The sequence below is a fragment of the Podarcis tiliguerta genome (assembly GCF_965153285.1).
Source record: "Podarcis tiliguerta genome assembly, chromosome: 5".
NCBI lineage: Eukaryota > Metazoa > Chordata > Lepidosauria > Squamata > Lacertidae > Podarcis > Podarcis tiliguerta.
Window position 1 is genome coordinate 75,772,667 of NC_139538.1, and position 25,857 is coordinate 75,798,523.

The window sequence follows — 25,857 nt, forward strand, 5'->3', positions numbered from 1 at the left end:
AAGATGCTGTCTAGGTTTGTCATTGCTTTTGTCCCAAGAAGCAGGAGTCTTTTAATTTCGTGACTGCTGTCACCATCTGCAGTGATCATGGAACCCAAGAAAGTAAAATCTCTCACTGCCTTCATTTCTTCCCCTTCTATTTGCCAGGAGGTGATGGGCTCAGTGGCCATGATCTTGGGGTTTTTTTGGATTTTATTTATATCTCTAAGAGTTTGCAGACTTTGGCTGTGAACTGGGGCCCTACAAAAAAACACACAAAAAACAAAACAAAAACCAAACTTCAAGTTGTGCCCCACTGCTTCAAATTGGTCCCCACTAGCTAGCCCTGAGTCTCATAGTTGCTGGGCCCGAGTTGCCCTGCCCTTGCATGAAGTCTTGGGTTTGCAATTTTGGGAGAGGGGAGACTGGGGCACTGGGCAGCGGGCTGTCTAGTTTGGCCCCCTAGATTTAGAGGCCCTAGGCTTCAGCCTACTTAGCCTATACATAAATCCAGCACTGTTGGTGTGGGATGGCATCATGAGGATATGGCTCCCATATCACTCTATATGTGTTAGAGATTGAGGTATGGGCTTCACATTTTAATGTAAAACCTCTGTAGGGACGTGGGTGGCACTGTGGTCTAAACCACTGAGCCTCTTGGGCTTGCCAATCAGAAGGTTGGTGGTTCAAATCCCTGTGACAGAGTGAGCTCCCGTTGCTCTGTCTCAGCTCCTGCCAACCTAGCAGTTTGAAACCATACTAAATAGGTACTGCTGTGGCTGGAAGGTATATGGCGTTTCTGTGTGCTCTGGCTTATGTCATGGTGTCCCATTGCTCCAGAAGTGGCTTAGTCATGCTGGCCACATGACCTGGAAAGGTGTCTGTGGACAAACGCTGGCTCCCTTGGTCTGAAAGCAAGATGAGCGCCGCAACCCCATAGTCACCTTTGACTGGTTTTAATCGTCCAGGGATCCTTTACCTTTACCTTTTCCCTAAAACCTCCTTAATTCAAACTTCCATCACCAAGACTTGTACTGAAACAGAGCTATTCCTAAAAACTCAAACTTCTCAAAATTCTGCACTGTGGTTCTCCAAAATGTGAAGTGTGCACAGGATTGCACACATTAGAGAAAATAATGCATAAAAAAGGCATTCTGTTAAGGAAAAGTGCTTGCAAGAATGCCTCTATTGGGGAAAATGCACATGAAGAGGTGTCACAGATTTCACGCAGATTCCTTTAAAAATAAATAAATCCGAAGCTGATGTGGAAATGGGGTGAATGGAAAAGGAAAAACTGAAATTGATAGGTTTATCCATCCTTTGTGTGTGAAATGGGGCTGGAACTAAATGCTGAAGGGGACTCAGTCCATGTCATGTTGACTTCTTAAAATACACATCACTCTATCACTCAGTGCTCTGGTTTGGAAGGGAGAGCCATGCAATTCAGCCAGAGTCAGTGGAAACATGGGAGTTGGCATGGAAGGACAGAATAATAATAGATATGAACAAATGAATAGCCTCTGCCATTTTATGGTGACACATATCTCCCCGCAGATGCCAGAGGTATTTATGTTGCCGAAGGGAGAGCTACCGAGAGCATTCATAAAGTACAGCTTTTATCTCATTGCTTCTAGCTTGCTTCCAGTGATGTCTAAATAATTTTTTACAATATCCGCAGAGACAGATGGATTTTGCAGGTGCATCTTGTGAGTGTGATGTGGGACTGTGTTCTTTCCCCACAATAAAGTGCTTTTCTCTTCCCTGGCTTTCAATAATTAATCCCGCATCCAGCCATATTAATTTGTCAGACTAGGGTTAACAGGAATCTTGGCATAGGAGTGGCCTATAATCCTGTTCCTTCTGCAAGTTCGCCTGACTCTTTCTGCCTGTCCACTTTCCCCCCATGAAGAGTAGGGAGAGTGTCCCATTTCCTTTCCTTCCCTCCTCCCTCCCTCCCTCCCTTCCTTCCATCCATCCATCCATCCATCATCTCTATCTCTATCTCTATCTCTATCTCTATCTCTATCTCTATCTCTATCTCTATCTCTATCTCTATCTCTATCTCTATCTCCATCTCCATCTCCATCTCCATCTCCATCTCTCTCTCTCTCTCTCTCTATATATATATATCAATATCAATATCAATCTCTATCATCTGCCTGCCTGCCTGCCTGTCTCTTCTATCTGGGAAAAAGTTTTATTCAACTTTCGGTCCCCGTCCCTTAAAGATAACACTCAAAATCGGTCCATATACGCACAAATCAACCTTCAGTCTTAAGAAACAAAACTACTTCTGGCTAGGTTTCCCACATAATAATGGATATTGAAAAGTTTGGTTTGTTCTTTTTTCTTCAATTAGTTTCTACTGAAGATCTTCTTGTGCTACAAAATAAACAAGGGGAAGTATACAGATTGTCTCCACTTGTAATTCAATCTTTCCCCCAGTTTGTCAATGTTCAGTGTGAGTCACTAACTTGTGGACACATGCAAACAAGCCACACTGCAACCATCTGAACACAACCAACCAATCTCTGGACCCCGCAACCCCTCGCAATGGCAGTGAAGATAAATAGATATACAAGGAAAGGACCTAGCCATGGGATGATGACACAACCCCCCCCCCCCCAAACACTATGCAATAGAATGATAGAACAGTACCCTGTAGGGATATTGCGGAGAGTGGGGGGTGGGGTCCGGAAGGAGCACATTCCCCCACCCGCAGGCAGCATCAGTCTGCCTGCATGCGTGACCCTGGGGTGCGAAACATTCTCCCCCTCACGGAAATGTCTGAGGACATCATGGCCTGTATCTAACCTCTTTTGCGGTCTCAGCAGCCTGCCGTGCCCTGTCTATAACCTCTGTCCTTTGAGACCTTTGTCTCTTTCTAGAAAAACATTATGCAAGGGAAAAGTGACATGTGGAAACAAGTGCCAAAATAACTTTGTGCCACCCCTCGATCTCGGGATTGGAAGATTTGTAAAGGTCACAGCCCAAAATGTATCTGCTTGATTTTGCATGTGTGTATCAATAAAAAGAGCTACTGCGGGCTTGACAATTAGCGTGCACCTGCATTGCTCACTTGCTGATCAACACCTGTCTCGTGCCTTCACTTCAGTACCCCCATCTCTTCCCCACTCTTTCTCCCCCCCCCCGCCCCAGCCACAAGAGTGTCCCATTTCTGCCACCATTGCTGTGTGGTTCAAATTTTCATCTGACAGGCTGGGCTAGGGAGCTGTCCAAAAAGGTTTCCAAGCAGCAGAGGAGATGTCCAGCTACCGCGTCATATAGAACTAGGAGTTCAGCCTATCAAGGTGTAACATCAGCAACTTCCGAGCACTAACTGAATAGCTTTACAGCACCACTTCCAGGCGTGGGAACCTATGGCATGCTATAGACTGGGGCATAATTTATGTGTCCCTGATGATGAGCTACTTAGATAGGTACTGAGATTCTTTTAACTGAAAACACTGTGCCAGTCCTTAGACGTCTGATCTTGCAGAAACTGAAGACCAAAACTGGTGTCTTCCACTTGCAAATTGTTTGCTCTGTCCTTGGGTAAAAGGGCAGGCAGGTAGGTTCAGCATCAGCACCTAGCTTTTTGGGACATTTGCTTGGGGCCCCTGTGTCCCAGCAGGACTAATAGAGCTGACATCTTGACTGGGCTATGTCCTTGATGCAGCAACCAGACCAGCCTCTCATTCGCCTTGAAAAAAAGGTAAAAGGGTAAAGGACCCCTGGACGGTTAAGTCCAGTCAAAGGTGACTATGAGGTTGCAGTGCTCATCTCGCTTTCAGGTCAAGGGAGCCGGCGTTTGTCCACAGACAGCTTTCCATGGCATGTGGCCAGCAGGACTAAACTGCTTCTGGTGCAATAGAACACCGCAACAGAAACCAGAGTGTATGGAAACACCGTTTACCTTCCTGCCACAGTGGTACCTATTTATCTACTTGCACTGATGTGCTTTCAAACTGCTAGGTTGGCAGGAGTTGGGACAGAGCAATGGGAGCTCAGCCTATTGCAGGGATTCAAACTGCTGACCCTCTAATCGGCAAGCCCAAGAGGCTCAGTAGGTGGCTCACCTGGTGCTACTGCAGTTGCCTTGGAGCCAAGCAGTGCTTGGTGACCACCATATTTGTTTTATCACAATGCTATAAGAAAGGTATGAGAATTGCTTGACATGGATCCAGGTTGAGCGGCAGCTCAGCTCCGGGGTCTTTGCAGCGTCACCACCATAGAATCGCAGTAGGAGGGGATATGCATACAAGACCCCTAAGAAACAAACAAATCGACCTTGCTTCTATTAGTGCCCTCTTCTACCAGACCAAATAAATCTGTACCATTGCATTTAGTATGAAGGCCGTTCCATACATTACAGAGCTTAATCTAAACAAAATGGTGGTGGGGGTTGCAACTGAGCTTCCTGGGAGCTTGGACAGCCTCTTCCCTGAGGCAGTGGAAGAAAACGTAATCTCAGAGAAGAGGCCCTGGTTTGATGTAGAAGGACTTTGCCAAAATATGCTCACAGCTTTCAGAGCAGGCTGCTCATACATTATTGAAGAGCTGTGTTTTTATTTGCTGTTCCAAGTTGGCAGCAATGCAAATGTAAAATTTAGAAGCCACTGGAAAGGAACGAGGGATTGAAGTGGAGGCGAAGAGCTCGGGAAGGTCCCCCTCCTTTTCCATTGGGTGTTTTGTGTGTGTGTGTGTTAAAGTTGCATCATGGCAAAATTCTTCATTTCATAATCATTTTTTTTCTCTCCAGATCGTTCTTGTAGCAAGCTCTGTCTGAGTGATCCATGGAAAATGGTGAAATCCGAAAGCTGCTCTAACCAAAAGGCAATAGCAGCAGCACGTTAAGCCAGAGAGGGAGACAAAGAAACAAATGCCAACAGTAGAAAAGAAAAAAAGACACAAAGAGGCCCATATTGTCCTGTGCATGCATGCAATGGCACACGTGGGTTTTGTTCTCAAGTTGGATTTGAGAAAGGGCCATAGCCCAGTGGTAGAACACTTGCTTTGCATGCAGAAGGTTGCAGGTTCAATCTCCCACATCTACAGGTATGGCTGGTAATGTCCCTGGTCTGAAATCTTGGAGAGTTGCAGCCAGTTACTGTGGGGAGCCCTCAGCCCACAGACCACATTTGGCCTGGCCCGGCTCTCAATTTGCTCGTGAGGCCATTATCCCCAAACCACACATGCCTAATATTGTATATGACATCAGATGAGGAGCAGGCAGAGACACATCTGGGTTCGTTGCCCAACTGAGATCCTCGTGAGCATCCCTACAGAAAGCAAGTTTGAACTCACTTCTCCCACCAGCTGATATATACAGTGACTTCCAGAAATGTAAAAGAAATAAGTTGTAGAGGTAGAATGTAGTGGAATTACATGGGTTCTTTTTACATGCCAAGAGGAATCACAGCTGAAATGGCAGCTTTTATTTTCTGGAGAAAGGCTTGCCCTCCATTAAAAACTTCCTAGACATTGCTTGTTCACCACCCTGCGGAGGGCACAGTGTTTCATTAAGGTTTTAACTCTAATTAAACTTGTGGTTGGGAGAGGGTCTCCTTGCCGTCTCCCCCTACCCCCAACAGACCCAGATCACTTTGAATGGACCTGATCTGAGGCCGTCTCAACCTGCTCAATGAGAATCACAGGTAGAACGAAATCAGCCTGATCTGGCTTGGGAGCTAGGATCTGGCTGGAGTTATTGCATAGCTCTAATTATATTACAGCTGAGCTTTGAATATCATGGTTTTGAGCAGCCCCCACGTGTTTGAGAGATATGCTGCTGGATGCACAATCCCATCTGTACCATGTCATTTGAGCCCTGTTGATCTGACTTACGTGTTTCTTGATATAACTGGAAATTTATCTTTACATCTTGGCCAGGGGTCAGCAAACAGCCTTCTCAGGCAACTCTTGAAATCCCAGAATGTCTCACCACTGATGTCTGCCCAAAGACCTCCTTATAAACAAGAAGGCTGCTGGTTCTGGGAGCTGGCATGTTAATTTCTCACTGTATCCTGATGGAGCATCACTTTGGGACATTGGGTGAAATTTAAATAGCCTTTAAGTGTGGGATCTGGGGGTTGCCCTTTAGATTTCCCATAGTGATTTGGTGTGATATTATATGAAATTAAAATTGGTGACATTCTACAAAATTATAATTGTGGCTGCATAGGAATACTGCTGTCTGCCAACATTGCCACCACCAGCTAAGCCTGGCAGGAAGGCCCATCAGACTGCGTTTGCTGAGTCTCGCTCTAAAACTTAGATCTCTCTATAGTGGACACCAGTTTTCCACTGACTGTGGCGACAGTTATGTTAGAACAATGGTATCTTGTCTTCGTTTAGATTTGCATTTTTAAAAAGTCAAATACCATTCCAATGTTTCTGTATATGTCTCAGCTCCCCGATCAGACCTGATGCTCACTGGACAGCCTTGGGCAGATCAATCCATGCCAATCTTATAGGATTGCTGTGTAGAGCGATGCATACTTGAGGAACCCCATGCCCTCCAATAGGTTAATACTACTACTACTACTACTACTACTACTACTACTAATATGCCTCCCATCTGACTGGATTGCCCCAGCCACTCTGGGCAGCTTCCAACATATATAGAAACATAATATAACATTAAACATTTAAAAAAACTTCCCTATACAGGGCTATCTTCTAAAGGTTGTGTAGTTCCTTGCTTCCTTGGCTTGAGGATCGCATAACTCTGATGAAAATAGGGACATCCTAAGGAAAAGCGGGGCATTCTGGGATGAAATAAGAAGCAGCGATGGCTTCTGTAAATCTGGAACTGTCCCTGGAAAATAAAGACATTTGGAGGGTCTGGAACCCCAAAGCACTCTGCAGAATCTGGAAAAAACAACATTGAACAAACCCTGCAATGGAATGGATTCCTAATAAGATAAGATCGAGGGGCAGGGTTTAATTAGGCAGCATTGTGTCTGAATGCCAGCTTATTTGTTCTCAATATTTAAAGAGCCTAGTTAGCAAGGCAATCAGCCAGGATATGTCAGTAATAAATAAAACGGAACAAACAGATGTCTGCAGCTGACACATTTTTCAAGGCCGCTTGGCTGGTACAGCTCAAATGGTGCAGAATGGAAGGGGAAGCAGAGCTGCAGGGAGACAGAATCCCCCCAACAACCTGATTAATAAGATCTGGATGAAATCCAGGCATTTTACTAATTTCCCATGCCCTGATGTTTCACTGGCTAATTACATGTATGCTTTTTGACACGCAAGGAGCAAAAAACCAAAACATTTTCCGAGATGAAATGTCTTAGCAGTGCCTAGCAATGCAGCCTGGAAACGGCAGCATCACAACGCTCACATCTCCTCCTGCGCACCCGAAAAAGGGAGACGAGCAAGACGTTAAACAGCTACCCTGTCTCAAAGAAAAGGAAGGCAGTTCTGTGTTGACATGTTTAAATGGAGGCTCGGCTTTCAAGGCAAGGAACGAAGCGAAATACGGACAATTATCGGAGAAAGAGACAGTCCGACAGATCGGCAGGCTTCTGGGATAGCAGCACGCTTAGAAGCCCAGCCTATTTCCGCAGGAAAATGCAGGAAACCTGCTCTTCACATCTGAGAGATGTATGTAAATTCCTGGCTGATAGATCATCAAGAGACAGCTTGTAATTCTGACATCAGCTGTGCTTTTTTGCACGCCTGGGACAGTCTGTATGACGAACTGCTATGCTAGCAAAATGCAATCCTCTACTTCCTTTCACCCAGGTACATTCCCCCTCCCTGAAGCATTCATCAAAGATGAATTGTAGTGGCGGAATGTGAGTCTCGAGCCAGGAAGTCCTTGACTTCAAATGTCTCATCTGCCATGAACTCATTAAGCTGCAGTCTGGTCAAGCGGCTGTGTCACCTGGTTGCTCAGCTTTGATGGGTAGCTGCTGAGCTGATGCTGGAGGTTTAACAAACTGAAGGGCATTATTCTCCTCTTTTTATTTTAAAAATTATTTTATTTCCATCTCGCCTTTCTCCCAATGCAGGACCCAAGGTGTCTCACAGCGGAAATTGAAACAGATACAACAAAAAGCACACTATATGGATATTTAAAAGCAATTCAGTGAGTGATTCTATTAAAGACAATTATGAAAACCATTTAAAAGCATTGCTTTCCTCCAAAGACCTGTTTCTTCTTAAAATATGGAATTGGTTTAAATTGTTTTATATATAATGTTTTCTTTCTATGCTCCTCCCGATGGAAACATGCAAATGGGGACAGATATACCCCTTCTTGAAGTCATTTACATACTGCCTTCTCTTGTATATTATAAAAGCTCGATGACTAAGCTCTTTAGCGACGAAATGTCTGAAACAACATCCGAGTGCTGAACCACTGCTATATTGCAGGGAAACTCTTTACTTACTGTGTTTGCAATTGTTTAAGATAAAACCTATTTGGGAAAGAAACTACTTTTGCCATTTTTATGGATGTTTCTTGTTTGTTTACAGATAGTTGCCTTGGTTATATTATCTTGGGTCTATTGAGCTGCTCACACGAGGAATCATTAGCTCTTCCTGTCTCATCATCCCCACAATATAGCTTTAACCTTGTGGAGTATTTTTGTAGAGACATTTTTTAAAAAACAATTTTTATTAAATTTTCAGTTTTACAATTCCAAATAAACATTTTGCAAATGTTAAAATACCCAATGACTTCCCTTCTTCTCTTTCCGTGGTTCGTTTTACGTATCTACATCCATGCATATTTTATTTTAACCATTCAAATCTGTTTCCCACTTTTACATCCATCAAAAAGTATTTGTTGAATTTATCTTAATGCTACCAGTGTTTTCAGCTGGATATAGTTATTTTCCATATATTCAATCAATGTATTCCAGCCCTTTTTAAATGTAGGTTCCGCTTGCTCTCTTATTCTACATGTTAAATCTGGAAGTTGGGCATATTCTGTCAACTTAAGTTGCCAATCCTCTTTAGTCAGGACCTCGCTCGTTTTCCATTTTGGGGCTAACAAAACACGGGCCGCAGTTGTTGCATACATAAATAACCTTTGCTGACACCTAGAAATTTCCATCTGGGTTATCCCTAACCAAAAGGACTCTGGCTTTTGGGGGGAAAGTGGTTTTGAACATTTTTTTTACAATTAGAGAACAGTCCAATTGGAGAACAGTCTTTACCAAAGGTGTCATGGGCTTTGAAGATGCTCAAACTCAGGGAGAAATGTGCTAAGAGGAAGGCGCATTTGGCAAACCCTTGCCATAATCAACTCCCACCTTTGTCCCCACTGTGGAAGGACGTGTGGATCCAGAATTGGCCTCCAGTCATGTATGGACTCACTGTTAAAACCGTGTTCATGGAAGACAATTTCACTCGGCTACGAGTGATCGCCAAAGAAGAAGTTACATATGAGACCTGGAAATGCAAGACAGGGAAGAAGACTATGTTTCCTGTCTTGCCATTTGGGAACAATAGAAAAGCCCTGCTGAATCAGACGAATGGCCCATCTAGCCCATCCCATTCTCACAGATGCCTGTGGGAAACTCAAAAGCAGAACTTGAGCATAACAGCTCTGTCTACAATTGTGATCCTCAGAAACGCGCATTCAGAGGCATACTGGCTTTGCTAGTGGAGACAGAGCATAGCCATTGGGATAACTGTTATTTGCCTGGAGCATCACAAATAACACAGATTTTTTAGTATATATATATATATATATATATATATATATATATATATATAATGATAACATATGTTTTGGCAAAGGCCATATGCTGACTGTTGAAAAATTGAAGTATTCCCAGCTCACTGAATTGTCCTAGTTAAACATTTACTTATCATGTTTCGATAAACCCTCACATGTATTCATCTTCTCCACCTTGTCTATACTCTGCCCTGCTTGTGGCATATTTTTCCTGTGGTTGCTCATGAGGGTCAGCTATAAATAAGGCAAACTGGCTTCATCTGACACTCCTAAGGGAAGGAAATATTTTTTCTCTCTCTCTTCCATTTCCCTCACACTACTAAACACACACACACATGCGCACACTTAGATTTAAAAAAAACCACAATTTGTGTGCAGCGTTTAAGAACAGAGCTGATATTTGTGCTGAAAGAATAGGGGGAAAAGGGGTAATAGGAAGAAATATCAATGCGTTTGCAGATGACATGGATTAATTTCATCATTTTCAAGGCCCTCTGCAATGTGCTCAGAAACTAGAAAAAGGCACTAACTCCTCTGTATTAAAAGTTTTAAGACTGAAAGCTTTGATCAACAGCTTAATCCACTAAATCTTAAATTGATTAATTCACAGAGGCCAATTTTACTTGGTGAGACTGTCAATTATGAGCTACTCTGGTCCCCAAAACATAAAGTCCAAATGGAACCCCTCTCCCTTCAACATTTGTGCTAAATAGTTAATAATAAATAGTTTCTATAATAATAAACTATATAAGAAAAAAATTGTTGAGTCACCCATAAATTGTGCCCAATGGTCTCATTCTGTCCAATTACTGGGCCAGCCCTTCATAATAGGGCTTTTTAATATAAAAAATGCTGTTTCAGTTTTGATGTTTTGTAACTGGATGAAAACAAGACACTTAAAATGTGAGGTTTTCTTTCCACAAAGGAGTGATGGTGTCTGATTGTACATGTACCTTACACTTTTCCCAGTTCTCAAAAAAGACAATTGTGTCAAGGTTTTGGCAATCTGCAAATTTATTTTTATGCAGGCTTATTAATTGCTTTTTCTATCGAAGGACAGACTCAATCCCATAAAACGTCTCTGCATGGTGTGCAGGTGACAGGCAAGGAAATAAGTTTCTACTATAGTCCCCTTTTCTGGTAAATGGCTGAGGGTAGGTATGTGGAGAAAATAAACTATTTCTGATTACAGAAGTTGCAGATTTCATTTCATTTCATTTCATTTATTTATTGAATTTATATACCGCCCTATACCTGGAGGTCTCAGGGCAGTTCATAGAACAAAATAAAAATATAAAGCAAAATATATAATCAAAATAAAAACAACAACCCAATAACCCCCTCCCCCTGAAAAAAACACACATGTTAAAAGGGTGTTGGATGTAAATCAGGTCAACCAAAGGCCTGCTTAAAAAGGAACGCTTTCGCCTGGCACCTAAAGGTATACAATGAAGGTGCCAGGTGAACTTCCCTAGGTAGAGAATTTCACAGATGGGGAGCCACTGCAGAGAAAGCCCATTCTTGTATTGCAACCCTTCAGACATCAAAGGGCGAAGCACAGAAAGGAGGACCTCAGAAGATGATCTCAGGGTCTGGGTAGGTTCATATGGAAAGAGGCGATCCTTGAGGTATTGTGATCCTGAGCCGTTTAAGGCTTTATAGGTCAAAACCAGCACTTTGCATTGGACCCGGAAACCAATTGGTAGCTAGTGCAGTCGGACCAGGATTGGTGTAATATAATCAATAATATCAGAAGAGCCCTCTTGGAGCAGACCAAAAGTCCAAAAGTCCAAAAGTCCAACCAGCCCTGCATCTATTACCCCAGAGTGACGAGTTGGATTTCTACAGGACGTCCACCAGCAAGACAATAGTCTTCTCCTGCTGTTGCTGTCCAGCAATGCTATTCAATGGCCTCTGATCCCAGCCTTCATGACCGGTATGTTTAGCCTTCACAAATTTGTCTAATCTTCTGTGAACCCCTGTTGGGACCAAGCCAAATGTGACACTTATTGTATCTTAGTATGCCAGTTTCAGCTTTTCTTGTGCATGCAACACAATATACAGTGATTAAACACAAATTGCCGCAATCAGAGCACAGAGAGGGGGATGTGACCATTTTGTCCAGTGTTGTGGCCTTGAGGAAAATCCCACTCTGAAATTTCTTTTGTGCGTGTGTATAATTTTATTAAATTTTCTGTTTTACAATTTAGAATATTCATTTAAACAACCTTAAAATGTCAATGACTTTCCTTCTTCTCTTTCCATGATTCATTTTGCATATCATAAATCCTGGCACATTTTACATATACTAAACCATTCAGTATTCCATTATTACATCCATCAAAACTTGTTTACACTGTTGAATTTATCTTAGTGCTGTCAGCGTTTTCAAGTGCACACAATTTCCCCCCATATATTCAATAGACATTTTCCAATCTTCTTTAAACATATGTTCTTCTTGTTCTCTTATTCTATATGTTAGGTCTGCAAGCTGCGCATATTCCATTGGTTTAATAGATAACCCCTCTTCTAAAGCTAACGTTTGCTTTGAATGGTGGAATTATGCCATTGGCTCTAGACTGGTGAACACTGTTGTGCCTTGTGGTAAGAAATTCCATAGTTCACATGTTGAAGTACTTAATTTTGTTCCGAATTCTCCAATATTCAACTTTTCTGGATGGCCCCAAAATCTAGTATTATGAGAGAGAGAGAGAGAGAGAGAGAGAGAGAGAGAGAGAGAAGCTTCTCTGCTTTCTCTGTACCATGAGCAGGTCTAATCCTGTCCTCCACTTTCTTTCTAAATTGCAAAACCCCAACCTTTGAAACCTTTCCTCATAAGGGGGTTGCTATGGTCCATGTCAAAATATTTTTGAACAGATAGTAACCAGAACTGTACACACAGTGTGCAAAGAGCTGTTACACCACCAATTTGTCCAAAGGCATTATGATATGGGCTGCTTCTGAAAGCATTTTCTTACACAGTCTCAGTAACAATTGCATCTTCATCACAAAACTGAATAGTGTGAATATTCGCTGCTTAGTCCTTTTGGAAGAAACCACAAATCGCTGACAGCCACTGCATACGTATAGGATCACCACTTTTTAAATGCAAGGTACCATGATGACTGGGACGCAGGTGGCGCTATGGGGAACGCGGGTGGCGCTGTGGGTTAAACCACAGAGCCTAGGACTTGCCAATCAGAAGGTCGGCGGTTTGAATCCCCACGACGGGGTGAGCTCCCATTGCTTGGTCCCTGCTCCTGCCAGCCTAGCAGTTCGAAAGCATGTCAAAGTGCAAGGAGATAAATAGGTACCGCTCCGGCGGGAAGGTAATCGGTGTTTCCGTGCGCTGCTCTGGTTCACCAGAAGTGGCTTAGTCATGCTGGCCACATGACCCAGAAGCTGTACGCTGGCTCCCTCGGCCAATAAAGCTAGATGAGCGCCGCAACCCCAGAGTTGGTCATGACTGGACCTAATGGTCAGGGGTCCCTTTACCGTGATTACTTGCATGTGTGTGGGGTAAAAGCCAGCATAGAGATAGTATATTCCTGTGATCAGCATCATCTCAGATACAATTCATTTCGACCGAGTCTGTTCATACATTCAACTGCTAGTCATAAAGCGTTGGATAACTGAGAAATAAGGAATCGAATTATGTACAGGGCCAGCCCCAGGCCAAATAGCACACACCTCAATTTATTCAGCTTCTGAATCCCTTATTTTTCATTGCATTTGCAGGCCATTTCACAACTTTGATGTGTGATTTGCATGCATGATTTATTCCTATTATATGAGGTGATAAATTCTCCTGCCAGGATCTCAGTCAGTCAGTCAAGTCATCAGATTTTTCTTGTTTGTAGCCAAATAGGAAGCAGTAAATTAAACACACACACACACAAAATCCAGGCTGTCACAACTTAAAATGATGGAGTTACCCAAACAATTTAGATCAGCAGTGGGAAACCTCAGGTTTCTGGGCCAAATGTGGCCCTCAAGGCCTCTCATTCTGGACCTCAGAACTCTCTGTGTTATTGATGCCACAGGGCCAGGGGGCTGGGAGAAAGCCATCACTTCTCTTGAACCCACATCTCTCACTGGATCTGCTTTGACCCCTGAGTGTTTATACATAGTTCCTCTTGTTCCACTGCTTCCCCTTGGGGGGAAACCACTCTTTAACCAATCACCTGGGAAAAGAGGAATTACACACATTGGTAGGACTGACAGAAAACTTGTAGAAAAAAAAATTGAACTATGGAATGATAAAGGATTTATAAGAATAGAGTTATGAAAGAGATGCAGAAGGGAAAATCATTATATTAAGATCCACAATGGGGGAAGGGGAAGGGAAGTCAAAGGGGATTATATGTTTTTAATTCATTTATGTAAAATAGAAAATGCAAAAATAAAATAAAAACATAAAACATAGATTGTTTAATTAACCAACTGCCTGGGAAAAGAGGAATGTTTTCACCTGGCACCTATTTCCTAAAATTTGTTGCCCTTTCACAGCACTCAAAACCTGCTGCCTGAGGCAGCCACCTCACTGTACCTAAGGGTAGGACTGGCACCTGGGAGATCACAGCCACAGAGGTAAAAAAGAAGAGTCATTCTGTTGTCTGGAAAGGTAACTTCCTAGTTTGCATGGAGAAGTCGTTTTCAAGGAAGCCCAATGACAGAAGCGTGAAGCTGTATTGAGGCAGCACCCTCAATACAATTTTGCACCCCTAACAATTTTGAGCCCCCAACACCATGTCACTGAGCCCTGTCTCTGTACAGAGCACACAGAGACTCACAGCAGGCCCAAGGGAGCTTGCAACCCATGGGCCTTCCTTTCCATTCATAGAATCATAGAGTTGGAAGAGACCACAAGGGCCATCGAGTCCAACCCCCTGCCAAGCAGGAAACACCATCAGGAAACACCATCACCCATATTCCCTGGGCATAATGTTTCCTGAAGTGTAGGTGGGTTCCCACAAGGCAAGACACAGTGATAACAGCAAGAACCTTTATTGAATTAACAAAACTGGACAACAGGGGCAAAGCAACTGCTTATATACATTTCTGCAGGCCTGGGCCACTCCCAACGTGATTGGCTGTCTAAACGTCCAAGATGTGAATCATGACTCGGAGTTTAAGGGCCAATGGCAGAGGCCCAAATCCTGAAATGTTCTGTGATTGGATATCATGAATCAGAACACAGGGGCTTAGTCCAGAGTCAAGCTCAAACACATACCACTGAATACATAACATTTCCCATATTAATATGAAGCACCTCACTCCGAGGAATTCCTAGTAAGTAGATCACTCCACCACCTTTGAAAAGGAAAAGAAATGATTTGTTTTCATAGACACCCCACTGTCTTCTCCTTCTTTTTAAACCTAAGGAGCTGCAATCCAGTCCACCAGGCTAATTAATAAACGTCCGAGGGTTAAGTAGAAAATGGGCTCGAGGCGTCTTAGGCAATGCCAATAAGTGATTGTTTCCTGGATGCAACATACAGCCAATTTTCACTTTCTCTGCTCAGCCTTGGAATCTCCCCCTGTCACATTTAGCAATGCCATGTGTAAAGTGAGTGACCCCAAACCAAGGTATGGTAACAGAAGAGAGAGACACAGGCAAAGGATGCTCTGTGGCTTCTACGAGTTAAGTAATATAGTCAAGGCGTGGACTTTGTGATAATGCTCTGGAGCGGAGCATCAGAAAGCAATTATGCATGGGCCAAAATGTATTCTGCAATGATCCATCATGCTGTCTCAGACTGTTTTATATGCAGAAGGATCATCTGCTCTAATCTCGCCAGTCTCCCTCCCTACCCAAATAAAAAACCACAAGCAAAGTGTCGTTGACATTATGCACGGAGACACTCTGGGTGGCAGCAGTGAGTTCTCTACAGCATGCCTTTCTTTGACTTTTAGATAAGCATTCCTCCGCAGGGAGGGAAGGGAAAAAACCCCCACAATCCTTTTAAGTCCTTTTCTGAAAAAGCAAGGTTATTGCTGGTCCTTATTTTGACACATTTGTTTCCTCTCTTACAGAAGCTCAGTGGAACACACACACAAACAAACAAACACACACTCTGCCACAAACTAAACACCGCTTTTTTTCCTTTTGTGAAATGTCACAGGCTCAGGTACAGCCTCCTTCCTGCCACACTGGTGTTATATGTACTGGTGACTGGGAGTGGCTGCCGAGACCATATAACACTGGTCCTGAAAGATCTACATTGGCTCCCAGTATGTTTCTGAGCACAGTTCGAAGTGTTGGTGCTGACCTTTAAAGCCCTAAATGGCCTCAGCCCAGTATACCTGAAGGCATGTCTCCACCCCCATTGTTCAGCCCAGACACTGAGGTTCAGCTCCGAGGGCCGTCTGGTGGTTCCCTCCCTGCGAGAAGTGAGGTTACAGGGAACCAGGCAGAGGGCCTTCTCGGTAGTGGTACCCGCCCTGTGGAATGCCCTCCCATCAGATGTCAAGGAAGTAAACTATCTGACTTAATAATAATAATAATACCTTTATTGTCAATGTACAACCTGTGTACAATGAAATTAGAAAACACCTGAAGGCAGCCGTGTTTAGAAACGTTCTTAATGTTTGATGTTTTATCGTGTTTTTAATATTGTGTTGGGAGCCGCCCAGAGTGGGTGGGGAAACCAAGCCAGATAGGTGGGTATGAATAAATTATTATTATTATTATTATTATTATTATTATTATTACTTGTCACAAGATTTTTATTAAAGAGTTTCACACTGTGATAAGATAGCAGCTACAAAAATAGAATAAATAGATTGTGGAGTGCTCTCTTAAAGGTAGTCCTCTCTTCTTAAGTCTTGCCACCCACAGAAGGTAGCAGACACAACTGGGATGCCTTTGAATGTGTCTCAAGTTTCAAGAAGATCTGTTTATCAGCAGACAGCTCCTTTGCACAAGCAGCTCTTTCCTGGCATCACTGCACAAGAAACATGTGGCTGGTCTCTGCCCGTATGCCTGCATCCTGACAAATAAATAAATCCTCCCAGCTGCAGGGGACTTGATCACAGATCAACAGCTCCTATGTCTGTCTTCACTAGGGAGAAGAAGTCCTATAGCAGAGGGCTGCCGCTTGTCATAAGCTCTCTGCTTCCCTCCTTGGCCAAGGACACCAGCTGAATTTTTGGATGTCAGCATCTAACAAGCAAAGGGCACATCAAATACTGCAGGAATGTCTGCTTTAATATAGATACATCTCGTTTAAAATGGGAGATGGATGGTCTATTAAAACGTTGACAGTGTGTTTTAAGTATAACCATAAGAGACAGGACTGCTTCATAGATAAAACTCTTCCTCCCATTGTTTATTTGGGACTTCCTTATAATTTCACCAGCATTTAGAAGGGATGAGCTAATGTCATTTCATTCCCTCTTCAGTATATCCTACGGGGTGTATCTCCTTCATATTGTGTCCCAGGGTGATAAGCAATAACACTCCGAAAGGTTTCCATTTCCTTAGGTTTCCTTTGCTCATCTGTCTTTTATTACCCCATCTAAAACAAGCTCAGATTTTGCATTTATCTAAACCGGTGACATAGCTGGGAATTTAGCTCCTGCATAGCAGGAAGCTGATAAGGGCTGCCTTGGCAGAGTAGCAGCAGGAATTCGTGATCAGCTTTGCTTTTGTGGGCAGAAAGAATCCAGATCAGCATCTTTATTGGAAGGAAGACTCGGCACTCATTGCAGACTTGCCTTCTAGCAGTCGCTTTAGACTCACAGTGGTATTGACCGCCCTTCTCCATAATATACTACTTGGAGTGCAGTTTTTAAGGGTCCAGATGCCACATCTATCAGCAAGGGATGCTTAAACCTACTTAATATAGATTGCTGCAAAAAGGGGGCGGCGGGGGGGGGGGTGTTAGGGACTATCTCTAGGCAACAGGGAAGTGGTTTATTGCAATAAGTCCAGCAACTTTTGATTCAAGAACATCCTTAGTAAGATGCGCTTTGATGTAATGGCCTGAAACGCAAATATTTGATGGTAAAACAGCAAAGGGAAGGGGGAACTAACACTTCCCTGTTCCTTATCTGTGGTTATACTGGGTTCAAAGGTGCAGATGCAGTCATCATCATCATCATCATCATCATCATCATACCTGGGCTCTTAAGACAATGAGACCCCACAACTATTTGCTCATCTGTTTGGGATTTGTGAAGTCCTCACGATAATTTCTCCTGCCAACCTAGCAGTTCAAAAGCAAGTCAAAGTGCAAGTAGATAAATAGGTACCGCACCAGCAGGAAGGTAAACGGCATTTCCGTGCACTGCTCTGGTTTGCCAGAAGTGGCTTAGTCATGCTGGCCACATGACTCGGAAACTGTACGCCGGCTCCCTCAGCCAGTAAAGCGAGATGAGCGCCACAACCCCAGAGTCGGCCACGACTGGACCTAATGGTCAGGGGTCCCTTTACCTTTACCTTTTACATGATAATTTAACAAAATTTTATTGCGAATTTCTCTTCTGAAGGTTCAGGGAATATTTTAGCGCTTGATGCTGTATTGTGTTTTTACTATTTTTTGTTGGGAATTGCCCAGAGTGGCTGGTGCAACCCAGTGAGATGGGCAGCATATAAAACAACAACAATTCACATGTCGTATGCAATTTTGCCAAATATTCTCATTTTTGCAAAGCAATTTCCCCTTACACGATGCATTTTTGCACACTATATTTGCCAATGCAGGCAACCCCCATTTCACACATGACCGATATGTGCGCAGTCGCGCACACATGCACAGTGCCAAACCTGGAAGTGACCCGGAAATGTCATAAAATATGTCACTAAAAGGGTGGAGTGGGAGCGGAGCAGGCCTGAGAGGTGGCAGAATGGGGTGTTTCAACAGCATGAGATTTCATGCAAGCGCTCATTGACCCAGAATGCAACCCCCCCAAAAAATCAAGGGTTGTCCACATATGCATTTCAATGCACACTTTATCCAAGCATATGTCTTTTGCAAGCATTGCATGGGTGGAAAACATGGGCATTGCAACATCTGGAGGAGTGTGATTTTCGAAGTGTGGCTTCACCTGGGTTTTGCCTGTTGTTTTGGAAACTTGCGACAGTTTCTCACCTAGTTGTCCTTATGCTCCTCCTTAGTTTAACAGTTGCTCAAGTAAGGATAGGGCATGGGCAGCCAATGTGGTACCCTCCAGACGTTTTCCCCTCCAGCCCCTGCCAACATAACCAATGGTTAGGTATGATGTTGTCAGCTACAACATCTGGAAGGAACTATATTGGCTGTTTTAGGGATAGGTAGCCTGTGGCAAACACAAATACAGGAGAGAGAATGGTGATAAAAGCAAGCTAAAAAATGAACCAAGCAGGCAGCAGCGCAAAAGACCCACTGAATAACGCGTAGAGCCTCCTAAAAGCTGGCAAGGTGGGATAATTATATATATTTGGGGCTGGCAGGCATGATTCAACATGGCTATTGAGCTAAGGGGCAGGGACCCTGATCACATTCTAGACTGATCATTGGAAAAGATGACTCCCAGGCTTAATCCCATCGTTCATTTTCCTAAGCTTTAGGATGGCTTGACACTCTGAGATGGTGATGAAAAAAGCTTACATTTTGTGACGACTCAGGTCATTAGGCCCAATGCCAATGTGCTCATTCAGCTAATGGACTAATGTGTACCTTTCATTTCCCATCAATTCCTATTTGCAAGCTGTAATAAATGTATCACTCTTTATAGAAATTCATCAGTGATTAATAGAAATAATGGCCCATGACTTTGAGTAAAATCCTCTGTAATATAAAGGATACGGCACAATGCTCTTATGATACAGAAACAACTATTGAGACACTACCTGTCACAATACAATACAATACCTGGCTTTTTTTAAAAAAAAAATGCTGTCAGGTATCAGCAAATATAAAAACAAGTCCTCTGCCTTTTATATTTAATATTTTCCAGCAACAATCGTTTAACGAGGGAGGTCATGTGTTAAATTATTTTTAGCCAGAAGACTTTTTCCACGACGCATGCATATGAAAATCATCCGCTTTTTCTCTCGCTGACATCTCCAACTCAGATACTGTACATTTCCCCCCTAGGTTTGCCATGTGTCACATACCATCTGAAAATAATAATGGCTTTCCTTAAATTCCTTATATGTGAAATCGTTGCAACTTCTCTGAATGATCTATTGACTGAAGCACTGAGATATGGAAATATGGAGATCCCCGTTTAAATGCCAGAACAGGGACCTTCAAATGTGATCCCAAACTAACTGGAAGGCAACGTAACCATAGCAACATGTTCCCCGTTGTCAGGGCCAGGTGCTGAGCAAGGATGTACCTGAATCTAGATGGCATTTGTACTCGCCAATCCAGGACCTTTAAAGTTATTTGCTTGGGCTTGCAGCTGACATACAGCTGGCTGGAGGTAGGGTTAACTGTAAGGTGAGAAGATCAGGCTCCTTGTATTTGTACTCCAAGTCTGGCCAATCCAGAGACTTTTCATTGCCTGCCTATGCAGGGTCTATATTACACATTTCTCTCTTTTTTGTGTGTATAATTTCTATTGAGTTTTCTGTTTTACAATTTAAAATACTTATTTTACATCCTTAAGGTATCAATGACTTCCCTTCTTCTCTCCCCATGATTCATTTTACATGCCATAAATCCCGGCATATTTTACAAAAACTATACCATTCAGTAATAAATTATTGCATCCATCAAAACTTGCTTACACCGTTGAATTTATCTTAATGTTGCCAACGTTTTCAGCTGTACACAGTTATTTCCTATATATTCAATAAATGTTTTCCAATCTTTTTTAAAGATCCACAAGCTGCACATATTCCATCAGTTTAAGTTGCCATTCTTCTTTGGTTGGACCTCACTCATTTTCCATTTTTGGGGCAATAAAATACGGGCCGCAGTAGTAGCATACACGAACAACTTTTTTTGACACCTGGGAATTTCAGTCTGAATTATCCCTAACAGAAACAGAAAGGGCTTTTGGGGGGAAAGTACATTTTTTTTCAATTCATTATGGATTATTTCCCAATACTCTTTTACCCTTTTACAAGTCTACCACATATGAAAGAACATTCCCTCTACCATATTACACATTTCTAATCCGGGTCTGAAGAGGGTACTGAGGAGCAAATGCACAGGTGTATCACCGCTTTAGGGTCTAGGCCGTGAGGTGTGTGGCTCAAGCGCCAGAGTCCCTGGTTCCAGGGCTTTCCCCCCCAAACAGGAACTCAGTTTCAGCATGTCTCAGGTGGGCACCATTGCCATTCAAAACGAACAAGGGAAGTGTTGATGGTGAATTCTGGCACCTCTACCCCCCGCTTCAAATAGCGCTGCCTGACTCCACACAACACTTCAGGAATCGGCGGTGGCTGTCTTTACGAACAGCCCTACAGACCATCTTCACTATAATTTTTATTAATTTTTTTGTTTTACATTTTAGAATATTCATTTAAACAACCTTAAAGTATCAGTGGCTTCCATTCTTCTTTTTCCATGGTTCATTTTGCGTAACATAAATCCCTGCATATTTTACATAAACTAAACCATTCAGTATTCTATTATTGTTGTTTAGTCGTTCAGTCGTGTCTGACTCTTCGTAACCCCATGGACCAGAGCACGCCAGGCACTCCTGTCTTCCACTGCCTCCTGCAGTTTGGTCAAACTCATGCTGGTAGCTTTGAGAACTTCTATTATTACATCCATCAAAACTTATTTACACTGTTGAGTTTAACTTAACGCTGCCCACATTTCAAGTGTACACAATTTCCCTCCATATAATCAATAAACATTTTCCAATTTTCTTTAAGCGTATGTTCTTCTTGTTCTCTTATTCTATCTATATGTTAAATCCGCAAGTTGCACATATTCCATCAGTTTAAGTTGCCATTTGTCTTTAGTTGGGACCTCACTCGTTTTCCATTTTTGGGCTAACAAAACATGGGCAGCAGTAGCTGCATACATAAATAACCTTTTTTGATACCTGGGAATTTCCATCAGAATTATCCCCAACGAAAAGGACATCTTCAATTGAATCCTAAAGATTACAAAGATCCATCGCTGCATCACTCTTTGAAAAGACTCAAAGAGGCATGAGTTGAAACTCCAACCACAATCACTAGAGGGCATTCCAAGTCCACCATCTAAACCTGGGTTCATGTTCAGGGGGGTGGAAAGGAGTTTAGGACAATGTGATTCCATCCTCAATGGACTATTTCTGTTTTCTATCACATAAATACATAGAATGCGTATCATAAAATCCATCTGACAGGGTGTGTGGCATTCCTGGCAGGTTTGTAAGCATATGCAGTTGCACCGATGTGTCTAAAAATATCTTCGTAAGCAGTAACAACAACTTAATGAGTCCACTGTCATTACTAGAGTCTGGAGAGCAAACGTTTCTTTTCTGTTTGCCGCTGTAAGCAGGCTTTGATAGGTGGCATGGAGTACAGAGGACCTTAAACTGAAGCAACCTTCTCCACCTGATGACATTGCAGGTCATCCCGGGTGGCCAACGTGTGTCCACAGTTGTGTTCTTTGTACTTCCTGTGTGTTTGTAGACACAAAGCCCAGTGACAATGAAAGATCTGTTATGCATGTGGATTTCAACTGTTTTTTTTTTTAAAAATGAAACCCACTGATTTGCCTGTAATTTGAAATAATGCTTGCTTACTGGAAAATAGCTGCCTGGAGGTCACCTTACACCTCAGTAGTGTGCACTCATCAGTTCATATGGGGAGATGCAGTCCTTGAGGTATTGCAGTCCTGAGCCATTTAAGGCTTTATAGGTCAAAACCAGCACTTTGAATCAGGCCTGGAAACTAACTGGGAGCAGATGCAGTCGGGCCAGGATCAAACCACCTTGTCCCAGTGAGCATCCTGGCTGCTGAATTCTGCCCCAGCTGAAGTTTCTGAACTGCCTTCAGAGGCAGCTCCATGTATAACGTGTTGCAGTAATCTAACCTAGATGTTACCACAGCATAGATGATGATGATGATTTATTGAATTTATATACCGCCCTATACCCGGAGGTCTCAGGGCGCTTCACAGAAAAGATCGACATAAAATACACTACATATATATTTATATAATCAAAATAAAAACAATGACTCAATAACCCCCCTCCCCCCAAAAAGGAGACACATTTTAAAAGGGCATAGGATGTCAATCAGATCAACCAAATGCCTGGTTAAAAAGGAACATTTTTGCCTGGCACCTAAAGGTGTATAATGAAGGCGCCAGGCGAACTTCCCTGGGGAGAGCATTCCACAGATGGGGAGCCACTGCAGAGAAGGCCCATTCTTGTGCTGCCACCCTCTGAACCTCTCAAGGAGGGGGCACATGAAGGAGGGCCTCAGAAGATGATCTCAGGGTCCGAGTAGGTTTATATGGAAAGAGTCAATCCTTGAGGTATTGTGGCCCTGAGCAGTTTAAGGTAAGGTTACCAGATTTTTTTCAATGAATCCAGGGACACTTTTCAACTTCAATGGATTTTGCAAGGGGACTGATTTGCAAATCCATGGACTATCCCTGGGAAACGGGGACGTCTGGTAACCTTAGTTTAGGGATGACAGAAGTTAGGCAATCCCTGACCAGCTAGGACACCAGCCGAAGAGGATGGAAGGCATTCCACACCACCAAGGCCTCCTGAGCCTCAAGCAACAGCTAAGGGTCCAGAAATACCCCCAAGCTGCAAACCTGCACCTTTAGAAGGCTTGCAACCCCATCAAGAACAGGCAACCTCCCCTCCATTTGATTTAGGGAGACACCCACTAGCAATGCCCCAGTCTTATCGGGATTGAGCTTCAGTTTGTTGGTTCTCATCCAGTCCATTACCGAGGCAAGGCAATGGTCGTTTCAAAAACAAAAAACCAATGGCACAAAGAGGTCAAGCATACTTAACAACAACAACAACAAGAAGAAGAACAACAGGAATATTTTTGCCACAGTGGTACAGCAGGGGCTTTACCATCCATCCAAAATATTGTAATCTCATAAGAGAACAAAACTATTTTGTCGGATCGGTCACCAAACATTGATCCAGGTGAGGCAATGGCTGCAACAAGGGGATAAAGGTAAAGGGACCCCTGACCATTAGGCCCAGTCATGACCGACTCTGGGGTTTCTGCGCTCATCTCACTTTCTTGGCCGAGGGAGCTGGCGTACAGCTTCCGGGTCATGTGGCCAGATTGACTAAGCCGCTTCCAGTGAACTGGAGCAGCTCACGGAAACGCCGTTTACCTTCCCGCCAGAGCGGTACCTATTTATCTACTTGCACTTTGACGTGCTTTCGAACTACTAGGTGTGCAGGAGCAGGGACTGAGCAACGGGAACTCCCCCTGTGGCGGGGATTCGAACTGCTGACCTTCTGATTGGCAAGTCCTAGGCTCAGTGGTTTATCCCACAGCGCCACCCACATCGCAACAAGGGGATAGATGAAGGCTAACAAAAGGAAGCTCAATTCAGATGAGGCAAGGGCACTGCTTAGTAAATGACTTCTCTGTGTGGATTTGTGCTATCACCTATTCTAGAGGGGGCTACACTGCCTCTAAAGCAGGGCTGATGTTGGACTCTGTTTATTCCGGCAGATATTTTAAAGTATTCCTGGTTCACAATTTTCAAAATATTTTATTTGTGGTTCTGTGTGCTTTTAACTGGTTCCTTTTGTGATTATCTTACATTTTTACTGTTTATTGTTTCCTGTTTTCATTAGTTTTATTAGTTTCCTGTTTTTATTAGTTGCTTTGGGCAGTGTATACATGGATTAAATCAGAGGAGTAAATACATAAATAAATACCTAGAGGGAAAGTTGGATAAGATAGCTGTGATACAAATATAACACTATTTCAAGGGTGTTGTTGTTGTTGTTGTTGCTGCTGCTGCTGCTGTTGTTATTTATTTTGCAGCATTCAATTTTTAATTTATTTATTTAGGGTCCATCATATAGCAGTAAATTACCCATTATGCAAACACATGACCTTTCATTCTGGTACTGACAAAACATACCTGTGCATAGAAGTAAAAGAGACATGTTATAATTAAAGTCCTTCCCCACTTCATACTCTCTTGACCCACTTAATATTGGATTTGAATTGGTATGTTAAGTGTTTCATGGCAGGAGAAAAATATCCCCTGATTCATATAGAAAATGAGAAGAGGGGAGGGAAATCAATGTTGCTTCCGTGTAGAAAAGGCATTCCTGGATGTGAGACAACCACCACCAGCAATTACAGTGGTACCTCAAGTTACAAACGCCTCAGGTTACAAACGCTTCAGGTTCCAAACTCCTCTAAACTGGAAGAGTTACCTTGAGTTGAGAACTTTGCCCCAGGATGAGAACGGAAAGCATGCCTCTAGTTAAGAACAATTTCAGTTCAGTTAAGAACAGACATCTGGAATGAATTAAGTTTGTAACTAGAGGTACCACTATGCTGGGGTGAGCGTAGTGCTACTGAGATGGGATTAGGTACCGTATTTTTTGTTCTATAAGACTCACTTTTTCCCTCCTGAAAAGTAAGGTGAAATGTGTGTGCGTCTTATGGAGCGAATGCAGGCTGCGCAGCTATCACAGAAGCCAGAACAGCAAGAGGGGGTTGCTGCTTTCACTGCGCAGCGATCCCTCTTGCTCTTCTGTCTTCTGAGATTCAGAATATTTTTTTTCTTGTTTTCCTCCTCCAAAACCAAGGTGCGTCTTGTGGTCTGGTGCGTCTTATAGAGCGAAAAATACGGTAATCTAAAAACAGCAGCCACAGATCTGAAAGTCCAGAGTGCACATACTTAGACATTTATTTCTTTAAAAATGCCACGTAATGATATGCAGCTCTGATAGGGCGAATTAAACGAGGGATGGAATGGATCCTGCTTCTCTCACAGCTGTTCTAAACTCCACCTGTATGTTAAACATGATGAGTATTGACAGAGGGTTCAATATTTATTTTAAGTGTGTTTGGTTAGGGACGCAAGTGGTATTGTGGTCTAAACCACTGAGTCTCTTGGGCTTGCTGATCAGAAGGTTGGCAGTTCAAATCTCCGCGACAGGGTGAGCTCCCGTTGCTCCGTCCCAGTTTCTGCCAACCTAGCAGTTTGAAAGCACACAAGTGCAAGTAGATAAATAGGTACCGCTGTGGCAGGAAGGTAAACGACGTTTCTGTGTGCTCTGCTTTCCAT